The sequence below is a fragment of the Oncorhynchus nerka genome, unplaced genomic scaffold (assembly GCF_034236695.1).
Source record: "Oncorhynchus nerka isolate Pitt River unplaced genomic scaffold, Oner_Uvic_2.0 unplaced_scaffold_1265, whole genome shotgun sequence".
NCBI classification, from domain to species: domain Eukaryota; kingdom Metazoa; phylum Chordata; class Actinopteri; order Salmoniformes; family Salmonidae; genus Oncorhynchus; species Oncorhynchus nerka.
The window spans coordinates 100,553-114,451 of NW_027040079.1; the positions used below are offsets into that span (position 1 = coordinate 100,553).

Sequence of the window (13,899 nt, forward strand, 5' to 3'; positions counted from 1 at the left end):
CAGTACTATACAGGGCTGTCCTCTCAGTACTATACAGGGCTGTCCTCTCAGTACTATACAGGGCTGTCCTCTCAGTACTATATTCCACTAGTACTATACAGGGCTGTCCTCTCAGTACTATACAGGGCTGTCCTCTCAGTACTATACAGGGCTGTCCTCTCAGTACTATACAGGGCTGTCCTCTCAGTACTATACAGGGCTGTCCTCTCAGTACTATACAGGGCTGTCCTCTCAGTACTATACAGGGCTGTCCTCTCAGTACTATACAGGGCTGTCCTCTCAGTACTATACAGGGCTGTCCTCTCAGTACTATATACCACTAGTACTATACAGGGCTGTCCTCTCAGTACTATACAGGGCTGTCCTCTCAGTACTATACAGGGCTGTCCTCTCAGTACTATACAGGGCTGTCCTCTCAGTACTATACAGGACTGTCCTCTCAGTACTCACGTTTGATCTGTTTCAGGGTGGGCTTCAGCAGGTCCAACCAGACCTACAGGAACAAACACAAACAACAAAACGCTTCAGAAACACTTCATTAATATGTCTGACCCTGAGCCTGGATGGCTCTGTTCCTGTGTGACCCTGAGACTGGATGGCTCTGTTCCTGTCTGACCCTGAGACTGGATGGCTCTGTTCCTGTGTCTGACCCTGAGACTGGATGGCTCTGTTCCTGTCTGACCCTGAGACTGGATGGCTCTGTTCCTGTCTGACCCTGAGACTGGATGGCTCTGTTCCTGTCTGACCCTGAGACTGGATGGCTCTGTTCCTGTCTGACCCTGAGACTGGATGGCTCTGTTCCTGTCTGACCCTGAGACTGGATGGCTCTGTTCCTGTCTGACCCTGAGACTGGATGGCTCTGTTCCTGTCTGACCCTGAGACTGGATGGCTCTGTTCCTGTCTGACCCTGAGACTGGATGGCTCTGTTCCTGTCTGACCCTGAGACTGGATGGCTCTGTTCCTGTCTGACCCTGAGACTGGATGGCTCTGTTCCTGTGTCTGACCCTGAGACTGGATGGCTCTGTTCCTGTCTGACCCTGAGACTGGATGGCTCTGTTCCTGTCTGACCCTGAGCCTGTCTCTAATACAGCTGAGACTGGATGGCTCTGTTCCTGTCTGACCCTGAGCCTGTCTCTAATACAGCTGAGACTGGATGGCTCTGTTCCTGTCTGACCCTGAGACTGGATGGCTCTGTTCCTGTCTGACCCTGAGCCTGTCTCTAATACAGCTGAGACTGGATGGCTCTGTTCCTGTCTGACCCTGAGCCTGTCTCTAATCCTGTCTGAGCTGAGACTGGATGGCTCTGTTCCTGTCTGACCCTGAGCCTGTCTCTAATACAGCTGAGACTGGATGGCTCTGTTCCTGTCTGACCCTGAGCCTGTCTCTAATACAGCTGAGACTGGATGGCTCTGTTCCTGTCTGACCCTGAGCCTGTCTCTAATCCTGTCAGCTGAGACTGGATGGCTCTGTTCCTGTCTGACCCTGAGCCTGTCTCTTCCTACAGCTGAGACTGGATGGCTCTGTTCCTGTCTGACCCTGAGACTGGATGGCTCTGTTCCTGTCTGACCCTGAGACTGGATGGCTCTGTTCCTGTCTGACCCTGAGACTGGATGGCTCTGTTCCTGTCTGACCCTGAGACTGGATGGCTCTGTTCCTGTGTCTGACCCTGAGACTGGATGGCTCTGTTCCTGTCTGACCCTGAGCCTGGATGGCTCTGTTCCTGTCTGACGCTGAGCCTGGATGGCTCTGTTCCTGTCTGACCCTGAGACTGGATGGCTCTGTTCCTGTCTGACCCTGAGACTGGATGGCTCTGTTCCTGTCTGACCCTGAGACTGGATGGCTCTGTTCCTGTCTGACCCTGAGCCTGTCTCTAATACAGCTGAGACTGGATGGCTCTGTTCCTGTCTGACCCTGAGCCTGTCTCTAATACAGCTGAGACTGGATGGCTCTGTTCCTGTCTGACCCTGAGCCTGTCTCTAATACAGCTGAGACTGGATGGCTCTGTTCCTGTCTGACCCTGAGCCTGTCTCTAATACAGCTGAGACTGGATGGCTCTGTTCCTGTCTGACCCTGAGCCTGGATGGCTCTGTTCCTGTGTGACCCTGAGCCTGTCTCTAATACAGCTGAGACTGGATGGCTCTGTTCCTGTCTGACCCTGAGCCTGTCTCTAATACAGCTGAGCCTGGATGGCTCTGTTCCTGTGTGACCCTGAGACTGGATGGCTCTGTTCCTGTCTGACCCTGAGACTGGATGGCTCTGTTCCTGTCTGACCCTGAGACTGGATGGCTCTGTTCCTGTGTCTGACCCTGAGACTGGATGGCTCTGTTCCTGTGTCTGACCCTGAGACTGGATGGCTCTGTTCCTGTCTGACCCTGAGACTGGATGGCTCTGTTCCTGTGTGACCCTGAGACTGGATGGCTCTGTTCCTGTGTCTGACCCTGAGACTGGATGGCTCTGTTCCTGTCTGACCCTGAGACTGGATGGCTCTGTTCCTGTCTGACCCTGAGACTGGATGGCTCTGTTCCTGTCTGACCCTGAGACTGGATGGCTCTGTTCCTGTCTGACCCTGAGACTGGATGGCTCTGTTCCTGTCTGACCCTGAGCCTGTCTCTAATACAGCTGAGACTGGATGGATCTGTTCCTGTCTGACCCTGAGACTGGATGGCTCTGTTCCTGTCTGACCATGAGACTGGATGGCTCTGTTCCTGTCTGACCCTGAGACTGGATGGCTCTGTTCCTGTCTGACCCTGAGACTGGATGGATCTGTTCCTGTCTGACCCTGAGACTGGATGGCTCTGTTCCTGTCTGACCATGAGACTGGATGGCTCTGTTCCTGTCTGACCCTGAGACTGGATGGCTCTGTTCCTGTCTGACCCTGAGACTGGATGGCTCTGTTCCTGTCTGACCCTGAGCCTGTCTCTAATACAGCTGAGACTGGATGGCTCTGTTCCTGTCTGACCCTGAGACTGGATGGCTCTGTTCCTGTCTGACCCTGAGACTGGATGGCTCTGTTCCTGTCTGACCCTGAGACTGGATTCCTGTCTGACCCTGAGACTGGATGGCTCTGTTCCTGACCCTGAGACTGGATGGCTCTGTTCCTGTCTGACCCTGAGACTGGATGGCTCTGTTCCTGTCTGACCCTGAGACTGGATGGCTCTGTTCCTGTCTGACCCTGAGACTGGATGGCTCTGTTCCTGTCTGACCCTGAGCCTGTCTCTAATACAGCTGAGACTGGATGGCTCTGTTCCTGTCTGACCATGAGACTGGATGGCTCTGTTCCTGTCTGACCCTGAGCCTGTCTCTAATACAGCTGAGACTGGATGGCTCTGTTCCTGTCTGACCCTGAGACTGGATGGCTCTGTTCCTGTCTGACCCTGAGACTGGATGGCTCTGTTCCTGTGTCTGACCCTGAGCCTGTCTCTAAAGGCTGAGACTGGATGGCTCTGTCTGACCCTGAGACTGGATGGCTCTGTTCCTGTCTGACCCTGAGCCTGTCTCTATGGAGACTGGATGGCTCTGTTCCTGTCTGACCCTGAGCCTGTCTCTAGCTGAGACTGGATGGCTCTGTTCCTGTCTGACCCTGAGACTGGATGGCTCTGTTCCTGTCTGACCCTGAGACTGGATGGCTCTGTTCCTGTGTCTGACCCTGAGACTGGATGGCTCTGTTCCTTCTGACTGAGACTGGATGGCTCTGTTCCTGTCTGACCCTGAGACTGGATGGCTCTGTTCCTGTCTGACCCTGAGACTGGATGGCTCTGTTCCTGTCTGACCCTGAGACTGGATGGCTCTGTTCCTGTCTGACCCTGAGACTGGATGGCTCTGTTCCTGTCTGACCCTGAGACTGGATGGCTCTGTTCCTGTCTGACCCTGAGACTGGATGGCTCTGTTCCTGTCTGACCCTGAGACTGGATGGCTCTGTTCCTGTGTCTGACCCTGAGACTGGATGGCTCTGTTCCTGTCTGACCCTGAGACTGGATGGCTCTGTTCCTGTCTGACCCTGAGACTGGATGGCTCTGTTCCTGTTTGACCCTGAGCCTGGATGGCTCTGTTCCTGTCTGACCCTGAGACTGGATGGCTCTGTTCCTGTCTGACCCTGAGACTGGATGGCTCTGTTCCTGTCTGACCCTGAGACTGGATGGCTCTGTTCCTGTGTGACCCTGAGCTTGGATGGCTCTGTTCCTGTCTGACCCTGAGACTGGATGGCTCTGTTCCTGTGTGACCCTGAGACTGGATGGCTCTGTTCCTGTGTGACCCTGAGCCTGTCTCTAATACAGCTGAGACTGGATGGCTCTGTTCCTGTCTGACCCTGAGACTGGATGGCTCTGTTCCTGTGTCTGAGTCACCAGTACCACTGTCCAGGGGCCAGTATTGAGAGTCACCAGTACCACTGTCCAGGGGCCAGTATTGAGAGTCACCAGTACCACTGTCCAGGGGCCAGTATTGAGAGTCACCAGTACCACTGTCCAGGGGCCAGTATTGAATGTGTGCAACATCCATGATTCAGAACATTGCAGACAGAAAAGTAGGCTCTAAGGCTCTGGGCAGAGGTAGTGAGCTCTATAGACTACAGGGCATAAGGCTCTGGGCAGAGGTAGTGAGCTCTATAGACTACAGGGCATAAGGCTCTGGGCAGAGGTAGTGAGCTCTATAGACTACAGGGCATAAGGCTCTGGGCAGAGGTAGTGAGCTCTATAGACTACAGGGCATAAGGCTCTGGGCAAAGGTAGTGAGCTCTATAGACTACAGAGCATAAGGCTCTGGGCAGAGGTAGTGAGCTCTATAGACTACAGGGCATAAGGCTCTGGGCAGAGGTAGTGAGCTCTATAGACTACAGGGCATAAGGCAGAGGTAGTGAGCTCTATAGACTACAGGGCATAAGGCTCTGGGCAGAGGTAGTGAGCTCTATAGACTACAGGGCATAAGGCTCTGGGCAGAGGTAGTGAGCTCTATAGACTACAGGGCATAAGGCTCTGGGCAGAGGTAGTGAGCTCTATAGACTACAGGGCATAAGGCTCTGGGCAGAGGTAGTGAGCTCTATAGACTACAGGGCATAAGGCTCTGGCCAGAGGTAGTGAGCTCTATAGACTACAGGGCATAAGGCTCTGGCCAGAGGTAGTGAGCTCTATAGACTACAGGGCATAAGGCTCTGGGCAGAGGTAGTGAGCTCTATAGACTACAGGTCATAAGGCTCTGGGCAGAGGTAGTGAGCTCTATAGACTACAGGGCATAAGGCTCTGGGCAGAGGTAGTGAGCTCTATAGACTACAGGGCATAAGGCTCTGGGCAGAGGTAGTGAGCTCTATAGACTACAGGGCATAAGGCAGAGGTAGTGAGCTCTATAGACTACAGGGCATAAGGCAGAGGTAGTGAGCTCTATAGACTACAGGGCATAAGGCAGAGGTAGTGAGCTCTATAGACTACAGGGATCCATTTGGGACACATGATAGTGAATAAAGAACTTCTGTCTCACCATCATCCTCCTGGGGTTCTGGTACTGGAGACCGAAGTAGTCTCTTTCAGCCAGGTTCAGATGGACACACACCAGGTCAAACAGAGCCTTGGCTGGGGCTCGTTGCTGTGGAGAGAGAGAGCAGAACACACACCAGGTTACAGAGTAGAACACACACCAGGTTACAGAACAGAACACACACCAGGTTACAGAACAGAACACACACCAGGTTATAGAACAGAACACACACCAGGATACAGAGCAGAACACACACCAGGTTACAGAACACACACCAGGTTACAGAGCAGAACACACACCAGGTTACAGAACACACACCAGGTTACAGAGCAGAACACACACCAGGTTACAGAGCAGAACACACACCAGGTTACAGAACAGAACACACACCAGGTTACAGAACACACACCAGGTTACAGAACACACACCAGGTTACAGAACACACACCAGGTTACAGAACAGAACACACACCAGGTTACAGAGCAGAACACACACCAGGTTACAGAGCAGAACACACACCAGGTTACAGAACAGAACACACACCAGGTTACAGAACAGAACACACACCAGGTTACAGAACAGAACACACACCAGGTTACAGAACAGAACACACACCAGGTTACAGAACAGAACACACACCAGGTTACAGAACAGAACACACACCAGGTTACAGAAACACACACCAGGTTACAGAACAGAACACACACCAGGTTACAGAACAGAACACACACCAGGTTACAGAAGAACACACACCAGGTTACAGAACAGAACACACACCAGGTTACAGAACAGAACACACACCAGGTTACAGAACAGAACACACACCAGGTTACAGAACAGAACACACACCAGGTTACAGAGCAGAACACACACCAGGTTACAGAGCAGAACACACACCAGGTTACAGAACACACACCAGGTTAAGAACAGAACACACACCAGGTTACAGAGCAGAACACACACCAGGTTACAGAGCAGAACACACACCAGGTTACAGAACAGAACACACACCAGGTTACAGAGCAGAACACACACCAGGTTACAGAGCAGAACACACACCAGGTTACAGAACAGAACACACACCAGGTTACAGAACAGAACACACACCAGGTTACAGAGCAGAACACACACCAGGTTACAGAGCAGAACACACACCAGGTTACAGAACAGAACACACACCAGGTTACAGAACAGAACACACACCAGGTTACAGAACAGAACACACACCAGGTTACAGAACAGAACACACCAGGTTACAGAACAGAACACACAGGTTACAGAACAGAACACAGGTTACAGAACACACACCAGGTTACAGAACACACACCAGGTTACAGAGCAGAACACACACCAGGTTACAGAGCAGAACACACACCAGGTTACAGAACAGAACACACACCAGGTTACAGAACACACACCAGGTTACAGAGCAGGTTACAGAGCAGAACACACCAGGTTATAGAACAGAACACACACCAGGTTACAGAGCAGAACACACACCAGGTTACAGAACAGAACACACACCAGGTTACAGAACACACACCAGGTTACAGAACACACACCAGGTTACAGAACAGAACACACACCAGGTTACAGAACAGAACACACACCAGGTTACAGAACACACACCAGGTTACAGAGCAGAACACACACCAGGTTACAGAGCAGAACACACACCAGGTTACAGAACAGAACACACACCAGGTTACAGAACACACACCAGGTTACAGAGCAGAACAGGTTAACAGAACACACACCAGGTTACAGAACAGAACACACACCAGGTTACAGAGCAGAACACACACCAGGTTACAGAACAGAACACACACCAGGTTACAGAGCAGAACACACACCAGGTTACAGAACAGAACACACACCAGGTTACAGAACAGAACACACACCAGGTTACAGAACAGAACACACACCAGGTTACAGAACAGAACACACACCAGGTTACAGAACATACACCAGGTTACAGAACACACACCAGCTTACAGAACACACACCAGGTTACAGAACAGAACACACACCAGGTTACAGAACATACACCAGGTTACAGAACACACACCAGGTTACAGAACACACACCAGGTTACAGAGCAGAACACACACCAGGTTACAGAACATACACCAGGTTACAGAACACACACCAGGTTACAGAACACACACCAGGTTACAGAACACACACCAGGTTACAGAACAGAACACACACCAGGTTACAGAACAGAACACACACCAGGTTACAGAGCAGAACACACACCGGGTTACAGAACAGAACACACACCAGGTTACAGAACAGAACATACACCAGGTTACAGAACAGAACACACACCAGGTTACAGAACACACACCAGGTTACAGAACAGAACACACACCAGGTTACAGAGCAGAACACACACCAGGTTACAGAGCAGAACACACACCAGGTTACAGAGCAGAACACACACCAGGTTACAGAACAGAACACACACCAGGTTACAGAACAGAACACACACCAGGTTACAGAGCAGAACACACACCAGGTTACAGAACAGAACACACACCAGGTTACAGAGCAGAACACACACCAGGTTACAGAGCAGAACACACACCAGGTTACAGAACAGAACACACACCAGGTTACAGAACACACACCAGGTTACAGAACACACACCAGGTTACAGAACAGAACACACACCAGGTTACAGAACAGAACACACACCAGGTTACAGAACACACACCAGGTTACAGAACACACACCAGGTTACAGAGCAGAACACACACCAGGTTACAGAACAGAACACACACCAGGTTACAGAGCAGAACACACACCAGGTTACAGAGCAGAACACACACCAGGTTACAGAGCAGAACACACACCAGGTTACAGAACACACACCAGGTTACAGAACACACACCAGGTTACAGAGCAGAACACACACCAGGTTACAGAACAGAACACACACCAGGTTACACAACAGAACACACACCAGGTTACAGAACAGAACACACACCAGGTTACAGAACAGAACACACACCAGGTTACAGAACAGAACACACACCAGGTTATAGAACACACACCAGGTTACAGAACACACACCAGGTTACAGAACAGAACACACACCAGGTTACAGAACACACACCAGGTTACAGAACACACACCAGGTTACAGAACAGAACACACACCAGGTTACAGAACATACACCAGGTTACAGAACAGAACACACACCAGGTTACAGAACAGAACACACACCAGGTTACAGAACAGAACACACACCAGGTTACAGAACAGAACACACACCAGGTTACAGAACAGAACACACACCAGGTTACAGAACACACACCAGGTTACAGAGCAGAACACACACCAGGTTACAGAACAGAACACACACCAGGTTACAGAGCAGAACACACACCAGGTTACAGAACAGAACACACACCAGGTTACAGAGCAGAACACACACCAGGTTACAGAACACACACCAGGTTACAGAACATAACACACACCAGGTTACAGAGCAGAACACACACCAGGTTACAGAACACACACCAGGTTACAGAGCAGAACACACACCAGGTTACAGAACAGAACACACACCAGGTTACAGAGCAGAACACACACCAGGGTACAGAACAGAACACACACCAGGTTACAGAACAGAACACACACCAGGTTACAGAGCAGAACACACACCAGGTTACAGAACAGAACACACACCAGGTTACAGAACAGAACACACACCAGGTTACAGAGCAGAACACACACCAGGTTACAGAGCAGAACACACACCAGGTTACAGAGCAGAACACACACCAGGTTACAGAGCAGAACACACACCAGGTTACAGAACATAACACACACCAGGTTACAGAACAGAACACACACCAGGTTACAGAACACACACCAGGTTACAGAGCAGAACACACACCAGGTTACAGAGCAGAACACACACCAGGTTACAGAGCAGAACACACACCAGGTTACAGAACAGAACACACACCAGGTTACAGAGCAGAAACACACCAGGTTACACCACACAGGTTACAGAGCAGAACACACCAGGTTACAGGTTACAGAACAGAACACACACCAGGTTACAGAGCAGAACACACACCAGGTTATAGAACAGAACACACACCAGGTTACAGAGCAGAACACACACCAGGTTACAGAACAGAACACACACCAGGTTACAGAACACACACCAGGTTACAGAACACACACCAGGTTACAGAACAGAACACACACCAGGTTACAGAACAGAACACACACCAGGTTACAGAACAGAACACACACCAGGTTACAGAACAGAACACACACCAGGTTACAGAACAGAACACACACCAGGTTACAGAACAGAACACACACCAGGTTACAGAACAGAACACACACCAGGTTACAGAGCAGAACACACACCAGGTTACAGAACAGAACACACACCAGGTTACAGAACAGAACACACACCGGGTTACAGAACACACACCAGGTTACAGAACACACACCAGGTTACAGAGCAGAACACACACCAGGATACAGAACAGAACACACACCAGGTTACAGAGCAGAACACACACCAGGTTACAGAGCACACACCAGGTTATAGAACACACACCAGTTTACAGAACACACACCAGGATACAGAGCAGAACACACACCAGGATACAGAACAGAACACACACCAGGTTACAGAGCAGAACACACACCAGGTTACAGAGCACACACCAGGTTACAGAACACACACCAGGTTACAGAACACACACCAGGTTACAGAGCAGAACACACACCAGGATACAGAACAGAACACACACCAGGTTACAGAGCAGAACACACACCAGGTTACAGAGCACACACCAGGTTACAGAACACACACCAGGATACAGAACAGAACACACACCAGGTTACAGAGCAGAACACACACCAGGTTACAGAGCAGAACACACACCAGGTTACAGAGCAGAACACACACCGGGTTACAGACAGATTTATTTCTTTTTACCTTTATTTAACCAGGCAAGTCAGTTAAGAACTAATTCTTATTTTCAATGACGCCTAGGAAGTGGGTTAACTGCCTGTTCAGGGGCAGAACGGGGATTCGATCTTGCAAGCTTTAAGGTACAAGTCCAAAGCTCTAACAACTAAGCTACATGTCGCCCCACTATTAAAGTATTGGTATCAGAGCCTGGGAACTATGGACCTCATTGGTATCAGAGCCTGGGAACTATGGACCTCATTGGTATCAGAGCCTGGGAACTATGGACCTCATTGGTATCAGAGCCTGGGAACTATGGACCTCATTGGTATCAGAGCCTGGGAACTATAGACCTCATTGGTATCAGAGCCTGGGAACTATAGACCTCATTGGTATCAGAGCCTGGGAACTATAGACCTCATTGGTATCAGAGCCTGGGAACTATAGACCTCATTGGTATCAGAGCCTGGGAACTATGGACCTCATTGGTATCAGAGCCTGGGAACTATAGACCTCATTGGTATCAGAGCCTGGGAACTATAGACCTCATTGGTATCAGAGCCTGGGAACTATAGACCTCATTGGTATCAGAGACTGGGAACTATAGACCTCATTGGTATCAGAGCCTGGGAACTATAGACCTTATTGGTATCAGAGCCTGGGAACTATGGACCTCATTGGTATCAGAGCCTGGGAACTATAGACCTCATTGGTATCAGAGCCTGGGAACTATAGACCTCATTGGTATCAGAGCCTGGGAACTATAGACCTCATTGGTATCAGAGCCTGGGAACTATAGACCTCATTGGTATCAGAGCCTGGGAACTATCGACCTCATTGGTATCAGAGGCTGGGAACTATAGACCTCATTGGTATCAGAGCCTGGGAACTATAGACCTCATTGGTATCAGAGCCTGGGAACTATAGACCTCATTGGTATCAGAGCCTGGGAACTATAGACCTCATTGGTATCAGAGCCTGGGAACTATCGACCTCATTGGTATCAGAGGCTGGGAACTATAGACCTCATTGGTATCAGAGGCTGGGAACTATAGACCTCATTGGTATCAGAGCCTGGGAACTATAGACCTCATTGGTATCAGAGCCTGGGACCTATAGACCTCATTGGTATCAGAGCCTGGGAACTATAGACCTCATTGGTATCAGAGCCTGGGAACTATGGACCTCATTGGTATCAGAGCCTGGGAACTATAGACCTCATTGGTATCAGAGCCTGGGAACTATGGACCTCATTGGTATCAGAGCCTGGGAACTATAGACCTCATTGGTATCAGAGCCTGGGAACTATAGACCTCATTGGTATCAGAGCCTGGGAACTATAGACCTCATCTAAAGCATTGGTATCAGAGCCTGGGAACTATAGACCTCATTGGTATCAGAGCCTGGGAACTATAGTCCTCATTGGTATCAGAGCCTGGGAACTATAGACCTCATTGGTATCAGAGCCTGGGAACTATAGTCCTCATTGGTATCAGAGCCTGGGAACTATGGACCTCATTGGTATCAGAGCCTGGGAACTATAGTCCTCATTGGTATCAGAGCCTGGGAACTATGGACCTCATTGGTATCAGAGCCTGGGAACTATAGACCTCATCTAAAGCATTGGTATCAGAGCCTGGGAACTATAGACCTCATTGGTATCAGAGCCTGGGAACTGTGGACCTCATTGGTATCAGAGCCTGGGAACTATAGACCTCATTGGTATCAGAGCCTGGGAACTATGGACCTCATTGGTATCAGAGCCTGGGAACTGTGGGCCTCATTGGTATCAGAGCCTGGGAACTATAGACCTCATCTAAAGCATTGGTATCAGAGCCTGGGAACTATAGACCTCATTGGGATCAGAGCCTGGGAACTATAGACCTCATTGGTATCAGAGCCTGGGAACTATAGACCTCATTGGTATCAGAGCCTGGGAACTATAGACCTCATTGGTATCAGAGCCTGGGAACTATAGACCTCATTGGTATCAGAGCCTGGGAACTATAGACCTCATTGGTATCAGAGCCTGGGAACTATGGACCTCATTGGTATCAGAGCCTGGGAACTATGGACCTCATTGGTATCAGAGCCTGGGAACTATGGACCTCATCTAAAGCATTGGTATCAGAGCCTGGGAACTGTGGACCTCATTGGTATCAGAGCCTGGGAACTATGGACCTCATTGGTATCAGAGCCTGGGAACTATGGACCTCATTGGTATCAGAGCCTGGGAACTATAGACCTCATCTAAAGCATTGGTATCAGAGCCTGGGAACTATAGACCTCATTGGTATCAGAGCCTGGGAACTATAGACCTCATCTAAAGCATTGGTATCAGAGCCTGGGAACTATAGTCCTCATCTAAAGCATTGTGGTTGCTCCAGCATGTCATTCCTCCCATAGAGCTAAATAGTTCCTGTACTCACTGATATGTCGAAGACCTCGGTGACGTCGTCCAGCAGCTGTACCCGGATAGAGACCTGTCGTCCTGGGGGCGTGGTTGGGGGTCGCTGACCTGGTTCCAGGGTAGACACCCCGAAACTCTCTGGGATTCCCAGCCTCTGGCCAGCCACCTCCCTGTCCCTGGCTCCACCATGGCGCCTCAGTCAGCAGAATCAGCCTCTCTACTACCCTCACACACCTGGGGACAGACAGGGGGACACGTACTGGATCCACTCTGAAAACAAGGACATATCTGAAGATGGAAGTTTTCCCATATAGAGCTAATAGCAGGGCTATTTAGGGTGATTTAGTGTCTCAAACCAGGGAGTTTATTAGCAGGGCTATTTAGGGTGATTTAGTGTCTCAAACCAGGGAGTTTATTAATATTCTATTAGCAGGGCTATTTAGGGTGATTTAGTGTCTCAAACCAGGGAGTTTATTAGCAGGGCTATTTAGGGTGATTTAGTGTCTCAAACCAGGGAGTTTATTAATATTCTATTAGCAGGGCTATTTAGGGTGATTTAGTGTCTCAAACCAGGGAGTTTATTAGCAGGGCTATTTAGGGTGATTTAGTGTCTCAAACCAGGGAGTTTATTAATATTCTATTAGCAGGGCTATTTAGGGTGATTTAGTGTCTCAAACCAGGGAGTTTATTAGCAGGGCTATTTAGGGTGATTTAGTGTCTCAACCCAGGGAGTTTATTAGCAGGGCTATTTAGGTTGATTTAGTGTCTCAAACCAGGGAGTTTATTAGCAGGGCTATTTAGGGTGATTTAGTGTCTCAAACCAGTGAGTTTATTAGCAGGGCTATTTAGGTTGATTTAGTGTCTCAAACCAGGGAGTTTATTAGCAGGGCTATTTAGGGTGATTTAGTGTCTCAAACCAGGGAGTTTATTAATATTATATTAGCAGGGCTATTTAGGGTGATTTAGTGTCTCAAACCAGGGAGTTTATTAATATTCTATTAACATGGCTATTTAGGTTGATTTAGTGTCTCAAACCAGGGAGTTTATTAGCAGGGCTATTTAGGTTGATTTAGTG

The 13,899-nt window shown here is 49.5% G+C and overlaps 1 pseudogene; it reads right to left on the minus strand.

Annotated features, from left to right (window-relative positions):
- The window catches only part of LOC135569009 (FERM, ARHGEF and pleckstrin domain-containing protein 1-like), a 96,891-nt pseudogene extending 83,781 nt beyond the window's left edge, over window positions 1-13,110 (minus strand).
- Window positions 13,111-13,899: the final 789 nt, after the last annotated feature.